Raw genomic sequence first — 25,385 nt, 5'->3', positions numbered from 1 at the left:
GAAAAGCATTAATGTAGCAGGTCTAAGATTAAGGCTTGCTAGCAAGGTTTACCCTTGGCTGATGTCTGGGAACTTGGTTTTAGGGAGCATTCCTATTGCTCCTTAAATGATAAGGATGCTTGTGCCAGCTTGTACAAATAATGTGGATTATATACCGAGTGCCTGCTGTACTTTGGGGCATCTGAAATTTTGGTACCTGCTAAATATAGTGCCTACATGACAAGCCCCCCATAAAAACCTTGGGCACTGACTCCCTAATGGGCTTCCCTGGGCAGGAACATTGCAGATATACTGCTTCATTTTCACTGATGAGGGAAGAGAACACATGGGAGGGAGGAGAGAGAGAGAGAGATCATAAGGAAGCCTGCCCATGGATCCCTCCAGAATCCACCTGTAGTTCTCCCTCCCTTATGATGTGGTTGTGTATCCCCACTATGTCACTGTAGTAAATCTTAGCCATGAATAGAACTATATTCTGAGACCTGTGAGGCCTTCTAGCGTATCTCCAAATGTGAGAGTGGTCTTGGGAAGCTCTGACTATACATGTGGAACTGTTCTGAATGTGGGACAAAGGAGAATTTTAAAATGACTAATACCTGGGTCCCACCCTCAAGCTGCTTATCATCTAGTAGGAAAGTTGGGAGGGTGTGCTGGGAATAAACCAGTAAACCCTGATCATTCATTGAACATTTTAATGAGTATCTGTTCTATTTCTGGCAATGTCAGGTAATAGGCATAAAAGGAATATAAAAAACACAGCCTTTGTGTGAAGGACACAATAACAAACAATCCTCTTGGAAATAGCACTGCCTGAAATATTAGCAACAAAAAGATAGTAACTATTCCATCATGGACATTCCAATTTTCTGTGACCCATAATTTGACTTGCACAATTTATATGCTTCCTTGGGTAATACTAGGGGAGTTAGTCAATTTTCCTCAAAACATTCTGGAAAGGCAGGATTGTGGGCCCCTAAGTCTTGCCAGATACTTTAAATATATGTTGTCGATGCCTTCCTAAAGTTTACCAGCTATCAAGTATCAAGCACTATGCAAAATCTGCTTGAAATAGAAATATAAATACAGTCCCAACCTTCCAGGATCCCACAGCCTCCTGAAAGAGACAGAGAAATAAACAAATCATTAAAATTTCATGCTAAAGGTGTGAGAAGTTTGCAGGAAGTGATATGGTGGTGCTGAGGAAGAGCAAACTGGTTATCTCTACCATTACACGCCATTATTGTTGTTAGAAAACAAATGTGTGAAGAGGAGCTAACAATTTTCACACCTGAGTGGCAGAGTCTTAAAATTAACGATGAGTCTTACTACTAACTATACTTCAACACTGTTCTCAATTTTCTTTCAAGTTCTAAAATTAGAGAAACATTTTATCAAAATATAATTTTACCTGACAGAAAATTAAGTATAAAGATCTCTTATGGGTGATCCTTATTAACAATGGTATTGGTGAATAAATTACACCAGGCCCTGTGTAGGTAAGTCCTCACCAACAATTTCGTCTTGTTACCATTAGGAAAAGTTCCCAATGTTCAAAGCTATGTTTAGTTCTATTTGGTGTTACATCAAAAAGGAGTTTAAATTTTTAACCAATTTCCTCTAAGCCACAAAAAACAATTTTTATAAAGAGGAAATAAATCTTGAAATTACTTTTAATCATTTCATTAAATTTAAACCTCTTTACCTTAAAAAAATCACCAACTTTTTTTTCTTTATACAGAGTATTACAATCTCCTATCTTTGAAGACTTCAAAAATACATTAGTTCAAAATCCACTTCTTGGTTCCCACTGAGATTTAAATTACCTGAAACTAATAGCCTCACTGCAACAGTTCTATTCCATGGCTTGTAAGTTGAATTCACCAGCATGACATCTATGTTTTATATATGTAAATTCCACGGGTTTACTGTAAATTCATGACATCGACAACACTGGCTGAAAAAGATTGGTACTGCTACTGAAACAAATACACAAAATGAGACAGGAAGTAGCCATAATTTTTCCTACTTGCCTATTTTATTATGGTAATCATAGAAAAAATGGAGATAGTCTAGAGCACAAAAACTAAGATAGCAGCTGAAAGCAATGTAAACTATAAGAATAAGAAATATTTGCATATAAATCAAAGCAAGCAGTAAGGTTTACATCATGACACACAATGTAAAATTATTTTATTACAGAAGCTACTGCTTGCATACTACCTTCAATTATTATATTTTCTAAAATTTGGCACAGGCTATATTAAAAGAAAATTTACTGGCAATAGCATATACAGGGTTGACCAGAGTTATCCTTTACCTTTTCAGTTCTTTCTAACATTGCAATGAGTCTGGTCCGCAAAACAAAGCATTAAATTATTACTGAAATAAAAGGATGAGTGTTGTCATCACTGGAAGTCAGCACGAGGAGGTAGTTCAGTGTGAGGCTCTTTCAATGTTTTTTCCTATAACTGTTTCTTTCCTCTGTTAAATAGCTATGCAAGTAACATTGTCAATGCTCATCAAATTGGAATCAATAGTTTGTGTTTTTTTTTAACACAAACTGACCTAAATATATCTGTTATCTTTTCTGTAGTAGGAATTACATTTAGAATAACTGAACTGGGGAGTGGGCTCTCTATATCTGTGGGTTCCACATCTGCAGATTCAACCAACAGTCAATCCAAAATTATTTGCTGAAAAAAAAAAAAAGAATGCCAGAAACTTCGAAAAAGCAAAACTTGAATATGCCACGCACCAGCAAATATTTACATAGCATTTACATCGTATTAGGTATTATAAGTAATCTAAAGATGATTTAAAGTACACAGGAGGTTGTGGGTAAATTACACCCAAATGTTATATGAATTTATATAAGGGACTTGAGCATCCTCTGCATTTTGGTATCCAAGACCAGGGTGGGGGGAGGGGTGCTGGTGCCTGAAACAAATCCCAGTGGACAGGAAGGGATAATGGTAATTGTTACCGGTCTTGATGTTCTCCTAAAACCTGCTTACAATTGCAGCTACTCACAACAGACAGGACTAATTCCAAGTTCTAATTACCTGAAGCCCCATTCTCCACAGTGCCTTAATTACTCCCTAGTAATCAGGTGAGCACTTACAGTAGGATACCAACTTATTCAGGGGTTATCAAGGGGCCGTTTAGTTCATTTCAACTATTGCACTAAATAACTTTTCTACTACGCAACGGTATAAAGTTTCACCCATGGTGACAGGGGATTTTTAGTACCTTTCTATGGAAAAGGGCCTACGGATACAATCATATTTTGGATTAACTCCCTTGGTTTCTTCAAACATAAACAGATTTCCTCAACCTTGTGAAATTTTGCTCACCTCCCTGCAAACCTCTATTCCTCAAGGACATCCTCCTCTGCTCTATTTGTGCCATTAGTTCCAGCTCATCCTTCCACTCACTCAACATGAACACTTCCCTGTATACACTCTTTGTCCCCCTACTCTTTCCTGTTCACTCTCTTCCCCTCAGGCAGGCTCAAATTTTCTAAGGTTTGGACCATGGCTCTGATATGAGGACTCACAAAGAAACAGCTCTTGCTCTCCCCCTACCTAATTTCTATTCAGCTTCTCCACAGCTTATCAGACATTTACACTTATATTTGACCATGTGTCCAAAATCATATCCATTTCACTCCCTTAGTAATGACAACACTCTCAGTGGCTAACATTTAACCCTCACAACATACCTCACAACAGACGCAATTTTTTTTTTTTTTTTTTTGTCATCACCATTTCACAGAGGAGTAAACCAACATTACACTGTCTGCCAGGATTTAAACCTAGGCCAACTGACTCCAGAGGCTGCCTTCTTAACCACTGCTGCTCACCATACCTGTGATTATCTGACTATGATTTAGCTAACCTTACAGAAATGGCTATTTTCCAAACTGCAATCAAGGTCTAGCCACCATTTCTCAGGTCTCCATTCTGTATTGATGATTTCCTCCACAATAATCCAGTATCTAGATAGTTCAAATAGACTAAAGTCCAGCTTTATCATTCAGACCCTGATGTTATTGACTGCCCTTTAAACTCATGGACCACATACCAACACATCTTCCTCTCTATAAATCCTATACATAGGTCAGGGACATTAGAAGAAATATGTTTAAGTTGTTTGGCTATGTGGCCACCTCCACATTAATTTTTTGCAAACTGCACACCTTTTATAAACCCTGATGGTCAAACCAATGAGTTTAATTATACTCACTCAATTGTGGATGCTTATATTGACACTATTGCTATTACATATATTTGAGATGGGTTTTAGTGTATGGAGAAGCCTCCTCCTAATATACCAATATTAAAAGGACTAGATTATATTTCAATCAGTAACACCGATCCCATACATCTATACCCACAAGAAATCAAAGGCCAGAATATGTTTCCTGACTCAAACCAATGAACAGTGAAAAAAATCAATGACAAGAAGTTTGAATATGGATCTTAATATTTTAATAAAAATAAATGGCTTATTCATTAAGATGATATATGCATTCATCCTGTTCCAGTATTATTTTCAGCCACATGAGACAATTCTATAACTGTAATTATGTAATCTGGCTGGGAAAACTGGTGCACCTATGCAGCATGTTAAAATCCCTAATTGCTGGAAAGCAGATCAATAAAGCAAAATACCTCCTGATCTAGAATCAGTAGAGAATGAAACATTTTAAGAAAAAATATTCCAGAAGATGAAAGTTTCCATTCCAATGCATCTATTTTAAGTTTTTTGGTTGAAATACATCTTTATTGACAATACTATTATACCTCCCAGTGATCTGAACATGGTACAATATACTACAGATAAACTGGGATATCCAGATGCAGATGGATGGTATCTAAAGCCAAAAGACTGATCACTGGGTGTCATAGGTTCCACATTCACACAATAGCTTTAGTTCTCAAGGTAACAGCAGATGTTTTTGTACAGACATAAAACACACAGAATAGAGGAGTGTTTCTCATGGGGTGGGGGGGCACTTTCTCCAGTTGCAAGAGTCCCTTCTCAGAATCAAGGGTGTTAGGTGGGGACGTATAAACTTCTCAAACTGTTGATATTCCTCATCTGTAGTTGAGAACTACCACAGAGGCGCTACCTTGTGACTTTTGTCTAAAAAGCCTCTTTGCTCCTTGACCTGCTACGATATGGAACTCGTCTTTATTTACATTTCTCAGCAGCCAGCTACCTCAATTACTCTTTCTAAAGTCCACTAGAAAACTGCTACCACCATCTATAGTTTGCATCTGTCACTGAGGATCTGCAAATCCGAAGGCCACAGCTGTTGATGCTATCACTGATTGCCTCCACTCTTCTCTCACTTCTTAGTTTCTCTTTTTGGCTTCTGTGCAAGAAGGTTAGGCTTTTCCAGCCAGTTACCAGTCAGAACATGCCTTTTTCTCTTATCATCAAACCAATGACTTAATGTGTAAAATCTCATCCCTAAGTCTTCTTTGGCTGTAGCTCTGGCTGGTGCACTCTTGTGTTCTCTGTCTCTCTCTCCTCGCCTTGCATTTTAGTCTTAACTGAGATATTCAGGGCTTTTCTCACCACCACAGTAGATCCCCACCCCACCCCTTACTTGTAGAGTGATATTTGATGTGGTTGTTTTATGCGTATCAAAAGATCTAGCCTTGGCTTACTACTAAGATTGCACTGCAATCTGATTTTATGCACTGGATGCTTCATACTAAATAAGCCCTTGTGGGAAAACAAAATACTTTATGACAGGCTAATGCAACTACAGTTTTAAAAAATAAGATGATCAATTTACACACTAGAAAATGTGACCTCTCCTCCCTTTACAGTGAAGAAACCAAGACTTACCCCCCCCCCAAAAAAAACCTATGTTTCAGTGAGCTACTCTAATGCTAGCCCAACTAGACTCTAAGTTCCAGGGGACTTTTTTTCCCCCTATTATTTTTATTTCCCCTCTATACCTAGAAAAATACCTGACACCTTCAATAAATACTCGATATCTTATAAATAAATAAATAAATAAATAAGAAATATTGAGGGTAAAGAATGGGATTTACGTAGCATTAAATAGCAGTATAAAAGTCCTGATATAGATGTCACATCTTTAGTGGAGTTTGTGTCCATTTAAAAGCACTATAGAGTTATTTTTACAGCTCTATTTCTCTATTTTCAATAGTATTAATTTTTTTCCCTTTTTTTTTTTTTTTTTTTGCTTTTTAGGGCCACATCTATGGCATATGGAAGTTCCCAGAGTAGGGGTCTAATCAGAGCTGCAGCTGCAGGCCTTCACCACAGCCACAGTAACAAAAGATCTGAGTCGTGTCTGCGACCTACACTACAGCTCATGGCAACATGGGATACTTAGCCCACTCCGTGAGGCCAGTGATCAAACCTGCATCCTCAAGGATACTAGTCATTACTGCTGAGTCACAATGGGAACTCCTAATTTTATTTCTTAAAATTGATGTCTGTAAGAAAAGGTACTTAAGTGTATAAACATATATGTTCTAACAGATTTTAGTGTTAGTTCATTCTTTCTATTTCCACATAAGTTATCTGAGTATACTGTTTTACCTAAGGTATTCTCTATGCATTAGAAAGCTATACAAATACAATTTTAAAGAATTAATTTATTGGAGTTCCTAATGTGGCACAGCAGGTTAAGGATCCAGTGTTGCTACAGCTGTGGCACAGGTCACAGCTGCAGCTTGGATTCGATCCCTGGCCCAGGAACTTCCATATGCCATGAGTGCGGCCAAAAAATTTAAAAAAGAATTAATAGCTGTTCCTTACGTAAGGAAATTATTCCATGTTCTACCTTCATCCTTAAAAATCCTTATGTATACTCATGTAGTCTCTTTTTATTTATATGATACATTATTTCTACGAAAATAGTTTTGAATATAGAACCAAAGGATAATTTTGGCAATTAGGAAAATGCTTTTTTTTCCCTAACCAGGCATCAAGTGATGCTTATATAATGAAACTTCAGAAACTGCTTAACCTAATTACTCAAAGAGCCTAATTGGAAGGGCAGATATCAGGAAACAGATATAAACTGGACAGTAGAATGTGGTAGAGGCAACAAAAAGAACCTGGAAACAGATTACAAAGGGCCATAAAACTTCTGGCTAAACTTTACCCTGATCTTATAGACAATACGAATTCCAGTGTCAGCTCTGAAATACCGTAATGCCATGAGATTGCTACCCAGCTCATAGCTCCCTGACCATTTCGCCACCATCTATACAGCTGCAAAGATTTACAGTTAAGGGTGACTGCTGCTTTTCAACTCTTCAATCCAGACCACTAAAAGTACTTTTGTTTTTACTTAAGAGCAGCACAAATTCCTAATTTCGGCCCTTTCTCTTATTTTATTAGGATCAAGGAAAGCTAATTTTAAAGTCCTGATTCAATGTTCCATGAAAGGAAATACATTTAAAATTCATGCAGACACACATAATTTAAATAATGGGTCTCCTAAATTTACATATTGAAATGGATATTTTCTCTAAGATTGGTAGTTTAAAAACTTTTCTGCAGAGACTAACCATTTTTTCAAGTATATTTAAGTGTATTCCATTAGTGGGAACTGATTTTATAAGTCAATCAAGAAGAACAATGACTATTTGGATAAACAGAAACATCTAACATCAGGCACTTTATAAAAGAGCTACAGTCCTATCAAAAAAAAGCATAGGAGTTCCCGTCGTGGCTCAGTGGTTAACAAATCCGACTGGGAACCATGAGGTTGCGGGTTCGGTCCCTGCCCTTGCTCAGTGGGTTGACGATCCGGTGTTGCTGTGAGCTGTGGTGTAGGTTGCAGACACTGCTCGGATCCCGCGTTGCTGTGGCTCTGGCATAGGCCGGTGGCTACAGCTCCGATTCGACCCCTAGCCTGGGAACCTCCATATGCCACGGGAGCGGCCCAAGAAATAGCAAAAAGACAAAAAAAAAAAAAAAAAAAAAAAGACAAAAAAAAAGCATATAGATGATTTACCCATTTTGTTTTAGCTGTATTATATGAAGAAAACCCACATTTTCACAAATAAGTATCTATATATGGTAAGCATTTTAAAATAGCATCTCTTGGAGTTCTCTTGCGGCACATTTGAGTTAAGGATTCAGCACTGTCACTGCTGTGGTACCAGTTTGATCCCTGGCCTGGGAACTTCTACATGCCAAGGGCGCCACAAAAAATAAATAAATAAAATAACATCTCTTGCAATCTTAGGATACTTTATCATTAAAGATGCTAAGAGAAGCTACATTCTGAGGTGTACACAAAAATGAATTTATCTGGTCTTATAAATTACTAATCTGGATGGGAACATGGGTGCTATTTTTGTAACCTTTTAAAATAAGTAGAGCTCTCTTTTTAAACAGAATCAGGGAAAAAAATTTGCAGAACTCATGAAGCACCTCTACCAAAGCCTCGGGTGAAGAGCATGCAAGGAAGACAGTTTGCAAAGCATTGCTCTGGACGATCAAACACTATGGCAACCCACATTTCTATATGCAAAAGCCTTTTTTTTTTTTCAGAAAACACATTTGTGGGTGTTTATAGATTCCTGCTTGATAACGGTTAAAGGTAAACTGTCATGACTTTGTAAAGAATACTAGAACTCTGAAAAGAAATATGTCTAAAGGCACTCTGATTCAAATAGGAATCTAAGACTTCTTATATCCAGTAAGATACAGAAGATTTTAATATTTAGAATATTCAGAAGAATATTCAGTAATTAAATTAAGTACCAAATATAACCATCACAATGGATAAATGTCTTATATTATAATTACTTCAAATGTCACTATATCTGTCTAATGTTTTCTTCTGGGAAGCTGGGGGTGGAAGGAAAAGTTGGGATTTGGGAGTGTGAGGGAAATAGAACTGCCCCTGGATGAGGGTTAATAAATTAGTATGGCTATAATTACATCATAAAGTTCAAACCAAACAGATATTGTTCAATTTCCTTATTTGTTATTTTCAGTAAGTAACTGAAAGCTTTTAACAGAATTTCTATCATAAACTATGGCAGTGAACAGAATTTACATAAAGAAACCATTAGTCCGCACAAATATTTTTTTAAAAGTTAAAAGCAGAAGGGGAAATAAGGGGAAATGCTACTTTGAAGAATGCCACATGATAAATGCATACAGTATGATGAAATCAGAAATAACCATTTTGTAAAAACCCCAGTTATAATTTGATTCAGGCAAAAATCGTCAACCGATGTTTAAGCCATGTGAAATGATGCTGGGGAACAGGTGTATGTATATGTGATCTCAAAGTGTAACGCCACACACCACTTACTAATTTCAACGAAAAATATGGAAGAGAGCTTCTTGACCAAACGACCACACTTACCATTACCAATAATTGGGCAAACTGATATCCAGGTGCCTCACGATGGGAGGCACTGAGGGCAAACATCACCTACCTACAAGCATCCTTGACAAAAATGTCAATTAACTTGAAACTAATTATGGGGAAACAATCAGAAAAATGCAAATTGAGAAACATTCTGCAAAATAACTGGTTTGCCCTCACCAAAACATTAATGAGGAATTCCCATTATGGCTTGGCAGTTAACGAGTCTGACTAGCATCCATGAGGACGCAGGTTCAATTCCTGGCCTAACTCAGTGGGTTAGGATCTGGCATTGCTGTGAGCTGTGGTATAGGCCAGCAGCTGTAGCTCTAATTTGACCCCTAGCCTGGGAAACTCCACATGCCACAGGTGCGGCCCTAAAAAAAGAAAAAAAAAATTTAAAGAAATGAAAAAAAATGTTTTAGGTCTAGGAACTGTTCTAGATTAAAGAAGACTAGAAATGTATGACAAATAAATGTGACACATGACCTTTGATGGCATCCTAGAGAAAAGTTATAAAGGAGATTCCCAATGGGGTAATTTGGGAAACTTGCATATGGGCTGTATATTAGATAACAGTATTTTATCAGTCATAAATTCTCTAAGTTTTAAAATTATACTGTGCTTAAGAGACGCTAAAGTACCTAGGGGTGAAGTATTACAAATCAGCAACTAAGACTCAGAAAAGAGAATAAAGGAAAAATTAAAAAATATATATAGCAAATATGATGATGTAAAAAAATTAGGGAATCTGGGTGAGAGGTGTGAGTATTCATTGCAATATTCTTGTAATGATTCTGTAGATTTGAAACTTTTCAAAATAAGAAATTAGAGCAAATAATAAAAAGTGGTAGTGAGTTTCTTACCAAAAAGGACAAAATGGGTAACTATAAAATAATCGATCAATTCCTTTAATAAAGGTATTGACTGCCAAACTTTCAATCTTGCTTTAACTTAGTTCAAATGGTTAATTTATATACAAAAAGCTTATAAAATATTTTGGGTGATTTTAATCAACTTGAAATGTGATAACTCAGAAATTAAAAGTATGCACTTGTATACTCACACACAAACTGATGTGACATTTTATAATTGAACTACATTAAAAACAAAAGCATGAAATTGTGTTAGCAGCTATTTCAGCCTAGTCATCTGTTTAATACAAGTAATTTTTCCATATGAAGATCTTGCTTCATTTGCAACAGTAATTCAATAGCGTCCCCCCAAAAGTAATGATATATAGAGGTTTACAAAATTTCATGAGACTTATGGATACATTTTTCTACTTTGCATACATTCAACACCTCTAGATTTTTCTCCAAATTATTCATATCTCATAAATAAGAAAAAATATAAAGTTATCTGTGACAACTGAGATTTAGTGTTGTTTCATATCTTGATAGCAATTTGCATATTATGCTCACCCAATAATGGAACAGATCATGGACATTTTTCATTAGTTTTTTTTAAGCTATCCAGGAAAACATGTAAAAATGGCCTGTAATTGTTCACACACTCAAACATTACTAAAGATAAAATCCTACCATAACTATTAAAGTTATCAAGTGCTTTCAGACAGAGTACAATAACAAGACTATAATTAAATGAAGTGAGGGTGCAAGGATTAGTTAAAATGCTACTTTGCTATCAGAAGGTATAAGCTACCAAAAATTATCTGTATCAATTTACCTCATCATAAAATAGAGATGCTTTTATGAAGGGGAACTATAGCTACAAAGAGAGGTAGAAGCCATGTTAAAAATATAACAACACAGTAGAAATGACTGGATATAGTATCAAATTATTAACAGTGCTTTATGTCAGGGTTAAGAGTGTATGATTTTAATTCCCTCTCAAACTCCATTATTCGATTTTCTGAAACATATTGTATTAATCTTAGAATGAGAATAACAAACTTGAAAAGCACTTGCTTTCAATCATGTTTGCTTTAAAACATATTTAAACACTGTGTATGTAAACATTTAGCACTACTTTAAAAAAAAAAAAGGCAAATTCTTAACTACTACCACAATATCAAAATACTACTCCAGAAACTTTCCAACCTCTGAGTTCATGTGACCTTAGTTAGTTGCTGAACCCCTAATCTGTAAAGTATATTCAACAATCAGCTGAAGAAAAGAGTTCCAACAAATTGAGAAACGGAAACCATATGTGTACAATTTAAAATGCAGATATTTTAATATTTATATGGAAGATTGGGGATAAGACTCCTGATTGTTTTGTACCTTTTCATAACAAGGGTGACTTTCAAATGTAGCTTGTGATCCAGGGGCCTTCTTAGAAGACCTGAGCGTTTACAATGATTATAACTGGCTTGGAAACTGACCCTGAAGAATGAAGGAATGAATGCATGCATGCATGTGTCACTGTAGGCTGGCAGTAGTTGTGGTTCAGCCCTTTCTTCCAAAAAAAACGTGTATTAGGGACCAGCGTGAGAACCATTTCTTTGATCATTGCTATAGCAATTATTTCAAAGTGTAGTGTGTTTTACGGTTTACCAAATTCTATTAGGACAGCAAGCAAGCTACAGATAAAGAGACTTGGGCTCAGGGAAGGTTGAGTGTTTCACCCCAAATCACTCAGCAATTAAGAGACAAAGCCATGAACCAAACCCCAGATATTTCTGAGTCCAAATGTTTTCATTTTACTGTTATAATTTATGCTATAAGCATCCATTTTGTGTGGTGGCTTAACAATGGGTATGATTTACTTTGTACCACAAGCTGTGAGCAGAAATAATTGGTGAAAAACTCTGGATGAAACATCTGGGATGTTTCTAGCTGGTGTGATGAGGAGCTATTTTTGGAGTTTCCCACATAATGAGAAAAGGATGGGGGGTGGGGGTGGCCTCAGTATTCTTAATTCACATACATATAGAAAAATCACAATCACTATCAATAGCGTCACCACTAAAACTACAAAGACATACACGCACACGCTGAGTAAAATGAAAATGAGAGCATTAAGGTTGGGTGTATTATCAAGTGGCACTTTACAGTTCTGAGGTCCTAAACTGTACAGTCCAAAAGCAATTAAAAAGAAGGCAGCACTATATGGAGAAGTGAAAGCAAGTGGGAGAAGAGGAAGCTGAGCAGCCACTTAAATCTACAAGCACCTAAAAGAGACTGCATGGGTGATGATGAACAATCGTCCTTAGTGGAAGTCAGAAACCTATTAAGAGGAAGGGACCTGAACTGCAATAGGAGAAATTTTGTTTATTCTTTAAAAAAATATGTAAGATTTTAAGATACTGGACTGCATTTCCAATGGAAGAGGGCATCTATTCTTGAAAAGCATTATGAAAGCAGCTTTCTGATACAGTTTGGTGTCAGTAGTTGTGACGACATAGAGTAAACAAAAGGATGTTTAATTATTTTATCGCTGTTATAGCCTTGGTGTATTTAAAAATGTCTAAGGTGTATTAAGACATAGTCCTTGCCCTTTGAGAGCATATAAGCATTTTAATTACATAATATTAATTAAACAAAACTAATGTTTAATTGAAATTAATTATAAGAGGCAAGAGTGCATAAGAAAGGTGAACACTGATAATATAAAACTTGAAGAAGCATAATGTCTAATCTAATTTAGACACAGGGAAAATGGCTTTAGGAAATTAAAGGCAATTGCTAAAAATGGGATTATCTCTAATATTTATGTTTGGTTTATAAAGCAGCAGTATCTTTTTCCTCACATTTATGGTGCTATGTTCTGTTGATGTTACCCATTTTTGAATATCTGCTATGAAAGCACAAAGACCATGTCTGCTCAGTCATTTTTGGCCCATAAAGCAACATTTGCATAGAGGCATTTAATTCTGTGATAGAGTAGCTTTCCCACAGGCAGGGCTCTCTCTGTGTTATTAGTGTGACTAGAAGCACTCTATAGCTGGTGGAAAATAATCACCTATTAGCAATCCATGAAGGAGTAAACAATCATGTTAAGAGAAAGTAAACACTCAGGGTGATGATCATTATCATCACCAAATGATGATATGATTTGCTGGAATCCACCAAATAACCAAATTCTTACTCAGGTTTTGGTTAAGAGGCCAAGCTTTAGATTCAGTGTGACTGGGTTCAAGTCCTGGTTCTCTTAAATACTTACTGTGCAACCCTAGATAATGTACTTGGTTTCCTAAGTCTCACCTTTCTCGTCCATAAAATGGGGATGATAACCATTATGAAGACTAAAGTAGTTTTTACATGAACTTGCTTAGCATAGATCCTGGCACTTAGTGTTCTCTAAAGGTTAGTGTCAAATACAATGGAATGAATGTTATATGCTATATTAGTTTCCCAGGGCTGCCGTGACAAAGAAAAGTAAAACTACAGAGTAGGTAGCTTAAACCACCGAAATTTATTTCCTCACAGTCTGTCGGCTGTAACTCCAAAATCAAGGTGTCAGGAGGGTTGATTTCCTCTGAGGTCTCTCTCCTTGGCTTACAGATCGTCTTCTCTCTGTGTTCTCATATGGTGTTTCTTGGTCCAAATTTCCTCTTATAAGGATACCAATTAGAATGGATTATGGCATACCCTAAAAGCCTCCTTTTAATTTAATAATCTCTTTAAAGGCCCTTATCTCCAAATAGTCACATCCCCGAAGTACTGGGAGGTTTGGGTTTCAACATATGACTTTTAGGAAACAGAATTCAGCTCATAGTATATACCTTAACTCATTCTAAGCAAAAACACTCCACACAATAAGAAAATATGAAATAATTTTGAAGACGTCTCAGTTTTCTTAACTTCTCAGCTTTCCAACATAGAAGGAACGTATGTAACCTCATTTAACTTTGAGAAGATAGACAGATGGATATACAGATACACACACACACACTATCTAGTATACAGTTGCCGATCACACTTTGTAAAACAGCCCTATGCAAACCACTCTGTCAAAAAATATCATCAATGAAAATAAATGATTCGCCTAAAATATACAAAGTAGTTACTGTACTCAAAGCATAAGAATTATATTGCATGAGCAATTATTTTCTCCTTAGATCATAAGTTCACTGAAGAAAGGAACCATGACAGGTTAGTAAAAATTTACAAACAGATCAGCATAAAAATGTATCCAAGAAGCTTTTGATATTTTTGATTGATGCACTTGAAATTCATTTTTGTTTTTGATATTGTTTTGATACATAATTGTGGTTACAGCTATAATAGCACATACAATTAATGTAGTAATTCTGGTATCTGAATTATGGTGACCACAGTAAAAAAAAATTATCCTAAATGTTACTCACATGACCATTATTTAGAGAAGAAGGCCCACAAAGCATTAGGCTCAAAAACCATTTCATACAAGCATGTAAACTGGATACTAATTCAGATTATAAATATTGTGGCTGCCAACAGAAAATACCTTGTCAGTATCTATTACTCAAAAAAAAACTTCATGGAAAATGGCCAGACCCCAGGAACCTGGGGATGGAAGCAATGTGCTCCTAAAAAAAACTGATGCATAATTTCTATATATGCAGAAATACATATAATATATAGCTCAGATGAGAAAATATGCGAAAGTGCTTTAAAGACTCTGAAGCACTTTATAAATCTAAGGTGGCATTTTTACAAAGATCTTATTCTGCCCTTACCCCCTTCAAAGGAGCTAATTTTGGTTCAACCAAACCATCGTTTTCTAACAGATGAGCAAACATAAGAAACCTGGTTAACTAAAATGGGAAACTGAATCAGATGTGAGAAAAAGGCCAAAATTTTATATGTAGTGAGTTAGCTCTTTAATACTGATCGTGATCTTATCACGTCCAACTTTTCCCCTGCTGACAATGCTACCTGGATCAAGAAAGCACTGCCTCATAAGAAATATATTTATGTCATGCCACTTTAAGTTTTACTATGGTCACAGCAATTTTTACACAAAGCTTTTAAAGGATATGTGGTATAGAAACCATATTACTTAACAACAAAAACAAACGTAAAAATACATATCATGTAATTATCTCATGCTATATAGCTGATCAAAATTTTTGCCATAATTGAACAGCTTAGAAAATCAATGCAATATGAAATAATGACTACACTGGTTTTAAATGTCTTATTCAAAGCATCGGATTTTAAATGTAATCTATCTGATGATATGCATAGAGAAATATCCTCAATTGAAATTTTTAACATGATCACAATCTAAACAGACAGAAAATAAGCTTGCAATGCAGAATCCTACATGAAAAGGGTATCTCTGTGTTTCCAGTATCAGGATACACTATAAAATATAACTATCCCATCCTCATAAATATTAATGCAATCAATTTATAAAATATATGTCTAAACTAAATTCAAAGTTTATACCGCGTTTTCTGTGTCTCCAAATGTCCAAGGTAAGATGACTTGCTAATGTTTTTTAATCGACATTACCTTAACATTCCTTCAACAATGAATTTAATCTGGCATGATGAAATAATGTAATTTAAAACAATGCACTGGAAAGGAAGGGACTGATAAGAAATTGTTCTAAAAATGAATGGGAGTTCCCGTCGTGGCGCAGTGGTTATAACGAATCCGACTAGGAACCATGAGGTTGCAGTTTCGGTCCCTGCCCTTGCTCAGTGGGTCAAGGTTCCGGCATTGGCATTGCCGTGAGCTGTGCTGTAGGTCGCAGACTCGGTTCGGATCCTGCGTTGCTGTGGCTCTGGCGTAGGCTGGCAGCTACAGCTCCGATTAGACCCCTAGCCTGGGAAACTCCATGTGCCGCGGGAGCGGCCCAAGAAATGGCAAAAAGACAAAAATAAATAAATAAATAAAAATAAAAATAAAAATGAATGGAGGTTTAAATAATAAAACCTTTCAAAACGTATGCAGATATTCCTATTCAAAACAAGTATAACACACAAGCCGGCTTGCAGTATCAAAACATAAGGAAATAGGAAGGTAGCTACTCACTGCACATAATAAATGTGAAATTAGAAAAGACTGAAATTGGAACTTCAATAGTGCTTGTGCTATTTTTAAAAGATCACATATAAAATATACCATGATTAAACAGTCTTAGGTCTTATTTTCATCTGATTACCAAATGAGTTTTTCTATTTTATATACACCAGTTAAAAATAATTGCATTGATTATTTTTATTCTGATTGAATTTAGATTTTTAGCAAAACTGTCACCACCATAAAACTAAGTATTTTACAGTAGCAACTCTCTTACAATTTCTAAGCCTATAAGAAAGAAAAAAAATCAAAGTGAGTGGAGTGTAAGAAAGTCCTGTTTATCAGGAAGCAGCTATTTCAAACTCCAATAATCAGTGTTTTGTCTCCCCCTTCTGGACTATACAATTTTTTTTTTTTTTTTTTTTTTTTAAAGAAACAGCAAAGTAAGATTTGATCTTTTGTCACAGGGTATATTCAAATAATTGGCCTGACACAAGTGTAACATTACACGAAATACACATCATGATACTGTTCGATCAGTAAACTAATTAAACTGCAATTTAACAATGCAATAGCAGCTTAACAGCCCACAAATACATACTGCCATGCTTAGTATTATTTTACGGCTTATTATAATTACTAGGTAGATTGTAGTAAAAAATACATCAATGGCATTTTGAATTTACTACTTTGAGCCTGGCCATAAGTTTATACTTTTAACAGGAACTTTCAGTATGAGCTTCTTCACAAGCCTAGAAAAACAAATTTCATGTGGCTCTATTTTGAGGAAAAGGTCCTGAAAAATTCACTCATTCGGGCAAAGAAACATTACATTTGTAACTACCCTTCCTCTATGATGGGGCATCCTTTTGACAGATTACTTAGAAACATTGTAAAAGGTACAAATGTGATATACTGACTATATAAAATGGCTTATCTAGTAAGCAATACTACAGGCCACCAAAATGACTAGCTCTTTTCTATTTGGGTCCACTGAGTCAATGAGAAGTACACGTGACTTTCGCTGCCTGGTACAGATAATGAGACTGTGGTTTATAAACAGGTAAATGTTATCAGAATGATAAACAACGTACGTTCAGCAGCAATGTGCAGAGAATATATTTAAAAGAGTTAAAGTAGGAGTTTGAAACCAAATTATAAAATTCTACGCAATGCTACAAATGCCAAAGAAATGGTCTTGTGTGATGATAACCTTATTCTTGTTTCTGTGATTTTACATCTCTTCTTGATTAACATGTCTAAACTGAACTCATCCTGTTTTACTCCAAATGTGGTCTTGGCTCCTGACTTTTTCAGGAATGTTCAAGTCACCATCGCTTTAGTCACCCATGCTTGCAATTTCAGTCACTATTGATTCACACATCTCCTGGGCCCTTTTTTAATCATTTGCTGAGACTGATATATTCTACTTCCACAATCTCTCGCTCTCACCTATAACCTCCATTTAGTTCTTAGAAACCACTCTCTAGTTCAGGGTCTTAACTACTTAAACTACTGCAACAACCCCCAGCTTGATCTCCCTGCCCCAGTCTCTAACTTCTCCAATTTCCACTGCTCCATTAATCTTCCCCCAAAATAGTTCAGATTTTGTCATTCCATTGCTCAAAACCTCCCGGGATTCCTCACTGACTCTTAAAGTACTAACTCCTTGGCATAGCCCTCCTAAAATAACCTTAACCTATCGTTCCATGTTTACAACTTATCAATATGTTTCACCTATGTTTTTAGTCACCTTAACAAAGATACCCCTATACTTCCACTTGTTCACCCCGCTCCATCCATGGTGGCCTTTTGCTATTCTTCAAATACTCAAGATACATTCTGGCCTCAAAATTGGGGTACCTGATGCTCTCTGCCTGGAAAGCTCTTCCCTAGCTATTTGCATTGGCTCTCCCCAATTTCATTCATGTCTCTGTTCAAATGGTATTTGCTCAGAGAGCTCATCTATCTAAAATAGTGCTTCCCTAATCACACTCAGCTTTCCTATCTTGCTCTTTGGCCTTCATAGCACCTGCCGTTATATTTGACATGTGGCTTATTGTGTCTGTGTTCTCAAGTAGAATGTAATCTCCGTGAAGAAAATTTATCTGTATAGTTCATGATCTAAACATGTAGAATAGTGCCTGGCACATAATAGGTGTCCAGTAATTTTTTTGTCCAAAAAGGAATGAAACTGTGGCTAGAGAGATTACCAAGGTCATGGGAATGAATGACTGCTGAATCAGGGATTCAAATTCAAGTCTTTATGATGCCAAAACAAGCACTATCCCAAAAGACACCCTACCATTTGTCCTAGGTACTCAACTATTTGTCACTAAATTACCTTATATTTAACATTGTTAGTTCTGGTCATTATAATTCTGTTTTCCAATTATCATATGTAATCATGTCAATTCTTACTCTTTTCTTCCCCCACAGAACAGCTTTTTTCTACCTGTGGATAAAGTATTCCTGGCTTGCAGTAAAATCAAATCAGTCATTTTAGCTGATTTCTAAATCAGTTTTTAAAAATAATGTATTTTTCTTCAAGAAGTTTATAACACTTACAACTAGAAGCTACTGAAAAAGTCATTCAGTTCTTTCTATCTCTATCCTAACTCTAGATTCTCTTTTGCTAGTTTCAGATATTGACAAGAAGGTATTCTATCATTTCCTTTTATAGATGGCATCTATAACAAATCCTAAACTGTTGTAATAAATCTTTAAAATAACTTTGTCATGGGAGTTCCCTAGTGGCCTAGCAGGTTAAGGACCTGGCATTGTCACTACTATGCCTGGGTCACTGCTATGGCACATGTTAGATCCCTGGCCCAGGAACTTTCGCATGCTGCAGCCAAAAATAAATAAATAACTTTTTCAGTATTATCTTGAAACCACATGTAAATTTTTTAATTTGTTTTTCAAAGCCCAGCAATAATCTAGACAACATAACTTCCAATAAACAGGCAAAACATTCTCTTTTTTTCCATCCAGGTGAATCCTTACCACCATTCTTTTTTTTTTTTGTCTTTTTGTCTTTTTGCTATTTCTTGGGCTGCTCCCGCGGCATATGGAGGTTCCCAGGCTAGGGGTCTAATCGGAGCTATAGCCACCGGCCTACGCCAGAGCCACAGCAACATGGGATCCGAGCCGCGTCTGCAACCTACACCGCAGCTCACGGCAACGCCAGATCGTTAACCCACTGAGCAAGGGCAGGGACCGAACCTGCAACCTCATGGTTCCTAGTCAGATTCGTTAACCACTGCACCACGACGGGAACTCCATTCCCTTGGTCTTTTCTAGGGCTGTACCCGCAGCACATGGAGGGTCCCAGGATAGGGGTCCAATCGGAGCTGTAGCCACTGGCCTATGCCACAGCCATAGCCACGTGGGATCCAAGCCACATCTGCAACCCACACCATAGCTCAGAGCAACACCGGATCCTCAACCCACTGAGCGAGGCCAGGGATCAAACCCGCAACCCCATGGTTCCTAGCTGGATTCGTTAACCACTGAGCCACGACGGGAACTCCTCCTCCCCCCATTCTTGACCCAGAATAAATCATTCTATCAAGCAGCACACATCTTGAATACTTAACCAAAAAAAAAAAAAAAGGCAGCTCGTAGTCTTATATTACCATGTAATCTTTGTGTATTATATCTTTTATTAACAAGCATTTCATAGAGTTTAACACATTTACAAAAAATGTAATTGAGACCTACTATTATTTGCAAGGTTCTTAATATGTTAAATATATTAAATATAAACAATAAACTTCCAAAACATCGTGAACTGGGTTTTATTATCCTCACTGTATTGATGGAGTGACTGAGATTCAGGAATGTTAAGGAAATTATTTAAGGTCAATCAGTTGGTATGCAACAGAGTTGCAATCTGAGCTCTAGTCTATTTGCCTTTCTAAACCCATGACATCTACTAAAATTTGCATTCCTTCATAGGGTCTATACTATGGACATAAAAAGACAGGGCCACAAGGTAATAGGATTATTCAAGGACATACAATATGATAAACTGAAGGAATACAGGAGTTATTACAAAACTTAATAATTTTATTATTCAGGCCCTTAAGTAACATATAATGTAATAGAAACTATAAAACAGAGTAGAAAGTGAGTCCATAAGAGAGTTAAAAATAAAGTACTATAGAAGTTTAGATAAATTACTAGAAGGAAGTCAGGGGATGGGGAAATAGGGAGAAAACGAATCAGAATAGACTTCATCGAAGAACAGAGGATGGGCAGTATGTTGAAAAAGGAAGGAAAACATTCTAAGCAAAAAGAAAAAAAAATCCAATGAGCCAAGTCAGAAGCAAGACTGTATGAGGCTGAGTGGGTAGTCATGTTCAACTAACAGCTTGATTTTTAAAGTAAATTTATAGAAGAGAATAGTTGAAAACTAAGGCTAATGGTTTTGACATATGGTACTGGCACAAAGACAGAATATAGATCTGTGGAACAGGATAGAAAGCCCAGAATTCAACCCACACACCTACAGCCAACTTATCTATGACAAAGGAGGCAAGAAGATACAATGGGGAAAGGACAGCCCCTTCAATAAGTGGTGCTGGGAAAACTGGACAGCCACATGGAAAAGAATGAAATTAGAACACTCCCTAACACCATACACAAAAATAAACTCCAAATGGATGAAAGACCTAGATATAAGACCAGACACTATAAAACTCTTAGAGGAAAACATAGGCCAAACACGCTCTGACATAAACCACAGCAACATCTTCTCAGATCCACCTCTTAGAGCAATGACAGTAAAAATAAAAATAAACACATGGGACCTAATCAAACTTAAACGTTTCTGCACAGCAAAGGAAACCCTAAATGAAAGGAAAAGACAACCCACACAATGGGAGAAAATCTTTGCAAGTGAATCCACTGACAAGGGATTAATCTCCACAATTTATAAACACCTCTGTATCTCCATACCAAAAAAACAAACAACCCCATCCAAAAATGGGCAGAAGATGTATACAGACAGTTCTCCAAAGAAGACATACAGATGGCCAAAAAACACATGAAAAGATGTACAACATCACTCATTATTAGAGAAATGCCAATCAAATCCACTACGAGGTACCACCTTACACCAGCCAGAATGACCACCATCAAAAAGTCTACAAACCATAAGTGCTGGAGAGGGTGTGGAGAAAAAGGAACCCTAGGACACTCTTGGTGGGATTTTAAATTGGTGCAACCACTGTGGAAAGCAGTATGGAGATGCCTCGGAAAACTACACATAGAGCTCCCATTTGATCCAGCAATCACTCCTGGGCATCTAGCCAGAGAAAACCATGACTCGCAAAGACACATGTACTCCGATGTTCATTGCAGCACTATTTTCAATAGCCAAGACATGGAAACAACCTAAATGTCCATCGACAGAGGAGTGGCTAAATAAGATGTGCTACATGTACACAATGGAATATAACTCAGCCATTAAAATGAATGAAATACCAGCATTTTCAGCAACATGGATGGACCGAGAAATTGTCATGCTAAGTGAAGTCAGCCATACAATGAGACACCAACATCAAATGCTTTCACTGACATGTGGAATCTGAAAAAAGGACAGACTGAACTTTGCAGAAGAGATGCTGACTCACAGACATTGAAAAACTTAGGGTCTCTGAAGGAGACAGTTTGGGAGGTGGGGGGATGTGCTTGGGTTATGGAATGGAAATCCTATGAAATTGGATTGTTATGATCATTATACAACTACAGATGTGATCAATTCATTTGAGTAATTTTAAAAAAAGGCTAATGGTTTTGAGATCAGGAAGACCTCAGATGCCTCAATTTCTGTTTCTAATAAACACTGGAAAGATAAAAGAAAGATAAGGTCATAAAGACCTAGTTCATTACATATTCCATCTTTCCAATTTCAGTCTGGCTTCTACATCACTCATTTTTTTTGACCAACATCTGTAGTCTTTAGGCAACTATAATACATAAAGTGGTTATTCTAGGATTTATTCTCCCTGGAACACTTCTTATGAAATTCTTATCAAGCCATTTTATCAACAAATTTTCCATCTTGTATAGACTAATGAGACCATAAAAAATAAGCCCTTTTGTACCAGACTTTCACCAGGTGATTTTAAATATTTTACTTCACTCCTCTCTCTAGTCTCAACAAGCAATCAAACGCCTCTCTGCTGAAGGTACCCTTCCCACATAAACTCTAGAATTAATTCTGTCATCACTTCTAGACAGTGATCCCTAGAGTTTCCTCCCTTTATTGCAGGATTTGCAAACTCCAGTGTTGAGAAGCAGCTCACAGAGCAAACAAAGGGAATGAAATCGTTTATGTTGCTGATTAATGATAACTTCTATCTCATTATATTGTCTTTCTAACACTCCCGGACAAAACTTTTTATTAAACCATATGCAGCCTCTCTGCACACTCTGCAACCTTTCTATGTGGCAATTCGCATCTTTATTCTGTTTACCTGTCTGTGTTCCCCATTAGATCTAGTATTTTGGGGTCAGGCGCTATGTATGTTGGGGAAGAAAGACTATTTATTATAATAAAATATGCTAAATATTACAATAGAGTTATATACATGGTGTTACGGGAAGTAAGGAGTTATCTAAGATGGCTTTTCCTTCAAAGACTGACAAGAAGCTTAATCTTGATGGATATTTAGGAGCTTGCTGGGCACACTCAAGAAGAAAGGGGCATTCAGGCTCAAAGAATTAAAATATGCTTGACTTAGAGGTATCAAAAATAGGATGTTAAGGAATTGCCAAGTGATCTGTACAGAGAGGATGGGTGCATGTAAGAATGCTGTTGTAGATGAATTAGAAAAGGAGGTGGGGTTGAGATCACAGTTTCTTTTATTGCCCAAAACTCTGCTATTTAACCCCACTCTTCTGTACCTAAGCCTCCAATTGAAATTCTGAAAATTTTGAGGGGGATTAGCAGTGTGACCTCTGGTACCATACAGAAACATGCACGGGTGGGATGAGAGCAAAGACTAGGAGAATATTGAGGCGGCTATGGCAATCACAGGTGGGTTAAATGATGAGTCTGAACTAAGGAAGCAACAGTGTGGCTAATTACGGAATAGATTTGAGAGGAGAAATAATAATCAACAGAACTTGATAACTGGATGTAGAGAAATTAGTAATATTTCAGAGGCCTCTGGCATACACCATGGGATTGCTTATGGCACCAAGACCAGAAATATAGGCCTGCTCTGGCCCACTCTGAGCTCCAGATTCTTTTATTGCCCAAAACTCTGCTATTTAACCCCACTCTTCTGTACCTAAGCCTCCAATTCAAATTCTCACTGACTCACACATGTCTCCTAGGGTAGCCCCTCAAACAAATCTCTATCTATCCTAATCCAGTATTTCTCAAACTGGGCTCTTCAGGCTAACTTCGCAGAATCTCCTGTGCTGCTTGATAAAAACGCAGACTTCTTGGCCCTATCCCAGACCCCGTAAGATACAAAATTTCCATTCTGATACACTTTTGATTTTGAGAACCATTAGCCTAATCCAGTCTACCTACTGCTATCAAATTTACTTTTCTTAAACCCTGCTTTCCTCATGTCACTTGCTTGCTCCAACTAATTTCTAATCTTCTACCTGGACTTCAAGATCCCCTTTCAAATTGATTTTTAAATCTTTCCAATATACATTTTTGTTCTTTGTTCCAACAAAGTCAACCTCATCTCTCACTTCCCTCTTCCCCCACAACACTCCTCCCCACCATACACAATTTGGCTCTTTCTCCAAACCTTTGCATTGAACATTATTTCCATAATCTGAGAGCTTCTCCATCCGCTCTGCTCCCCAGTCAAATCCTAGCCACCATAACTAGCTATTTCTAGAAGCCCAGAAGTATGCATGGCATTTTCTCTAATTAATCTTAACCCTGCTTAAGTATTCCTATCACACAATCAACAGGCACAATTTAATAATGTTTGATTACTTCAACATATATTATTGAAACTATTAAGGTCTTATCCCATTCTTATTTTCCAGGCATCAGTGTGCCTAACATAGTTTTCAGCACAAAATAAGCACTGAAGAAATATTTGTTGATTTTTAAAATCATCCCAAAAGATCGATGGCTTTTTCACCTAAATGTCTTACAAATTAAAAAAAGGGAAAAAATATATCCACTATTCAAGATTCACTATTCAAGGTACCTAGTGATATTAAAGATAATATCTCCTACCCTGTTTTCTAAATACAGACTGTTTAATCATGAAAGCAAGGTAATTAAAAATAGCTCTTAATTACAATACAGGCCATGTTTGGTATATTAATGAAACCGTGTATCATGTAACTGTGGCACGGAAATACAGCATTTTGAGAATAGAACATTAAGAAGGCAACAAGAGTAAACCTTAAAACATAATGCAAGCCTGCTGTACAGCAGAAACTGACAGAACACTGTAAATAAACTATAACAAAAAATTTCTTTCAAAGATAATGCAAGCCAATCACTTCAATTTATCCACTTAATAACTAAATCTAAAAGAAATTACACTTGATTTGCCCCAAGTCACAAAGCCCATGGGTAGCCCCCAACAAAGACAAGCACCTAGGACTCCTGACTCAACATCAAAGGTTGCTTTCATTACACTATGTGCTCAGTGATACTATAGTCCAAGTGAGATGCTTCAATAAGAATTCCTGTTAGCGTCAACCAAACTTTTAGGAGTCTATCCCTGCCATCCTGAAAAACTGAGGGAAAACACACAATTTCATCAGAACCATAAGGACTTACACAGGCACAATTCAAAAAAAATTTTTTTTTAAATTGTGGTGCATCAGGTTATGGATCCAGCACTGTCACTGCAGTGACTTGGGTTGCTACTATGGAGTGGGTTCGATCCCTTGCTTGGGAACTTCCACCTGCCACAGGAGCAGCCAAAAAAATATAAATGAATGAATGAGTGAATTTTTAAAAAGAAGTAAAACTTTTTGAGACAAAATATACAAGCATATTCTAGTTCTAAAGCATTTCCCAAAGCCACAGGAAAAATACTTATCAAGTCTAATCACTTGATTTTAATATTCATCTTACT

At 36.7% G+C, this 25,385-nt stretch overlaps 1 protein-coding gene across 5 annotated transcripts in view; it reads right to left on the bottom strand.

Annotated features, from left to right (window-relative positions):
- DIAPH2 (diaphanous related formin 2) overlaps positions 1–25,385 on the bottom strand; it is a 918,057-nt gene that overhangs the window by 799,123 nt on the left and 93,549 nt on the right. The window lies entirely within an intron of this gene.

This window comes from Sus scrofa, chromosome X, assembly GCF_000003025.6.
Source record: "Sus scrofa isolate TJ Tabasco breed Duroc chromosome X, Sscrofa11.1, whole genome shotgun sequence".
NCBI lineage: Eukaryota > Metazoa > Chordata > Mammalia > Artiodactyla > Suidae > Sus > Sus scrofa.
This window is presented reverse-complemented; position numbering and strand designations above follow the sequence as displayed.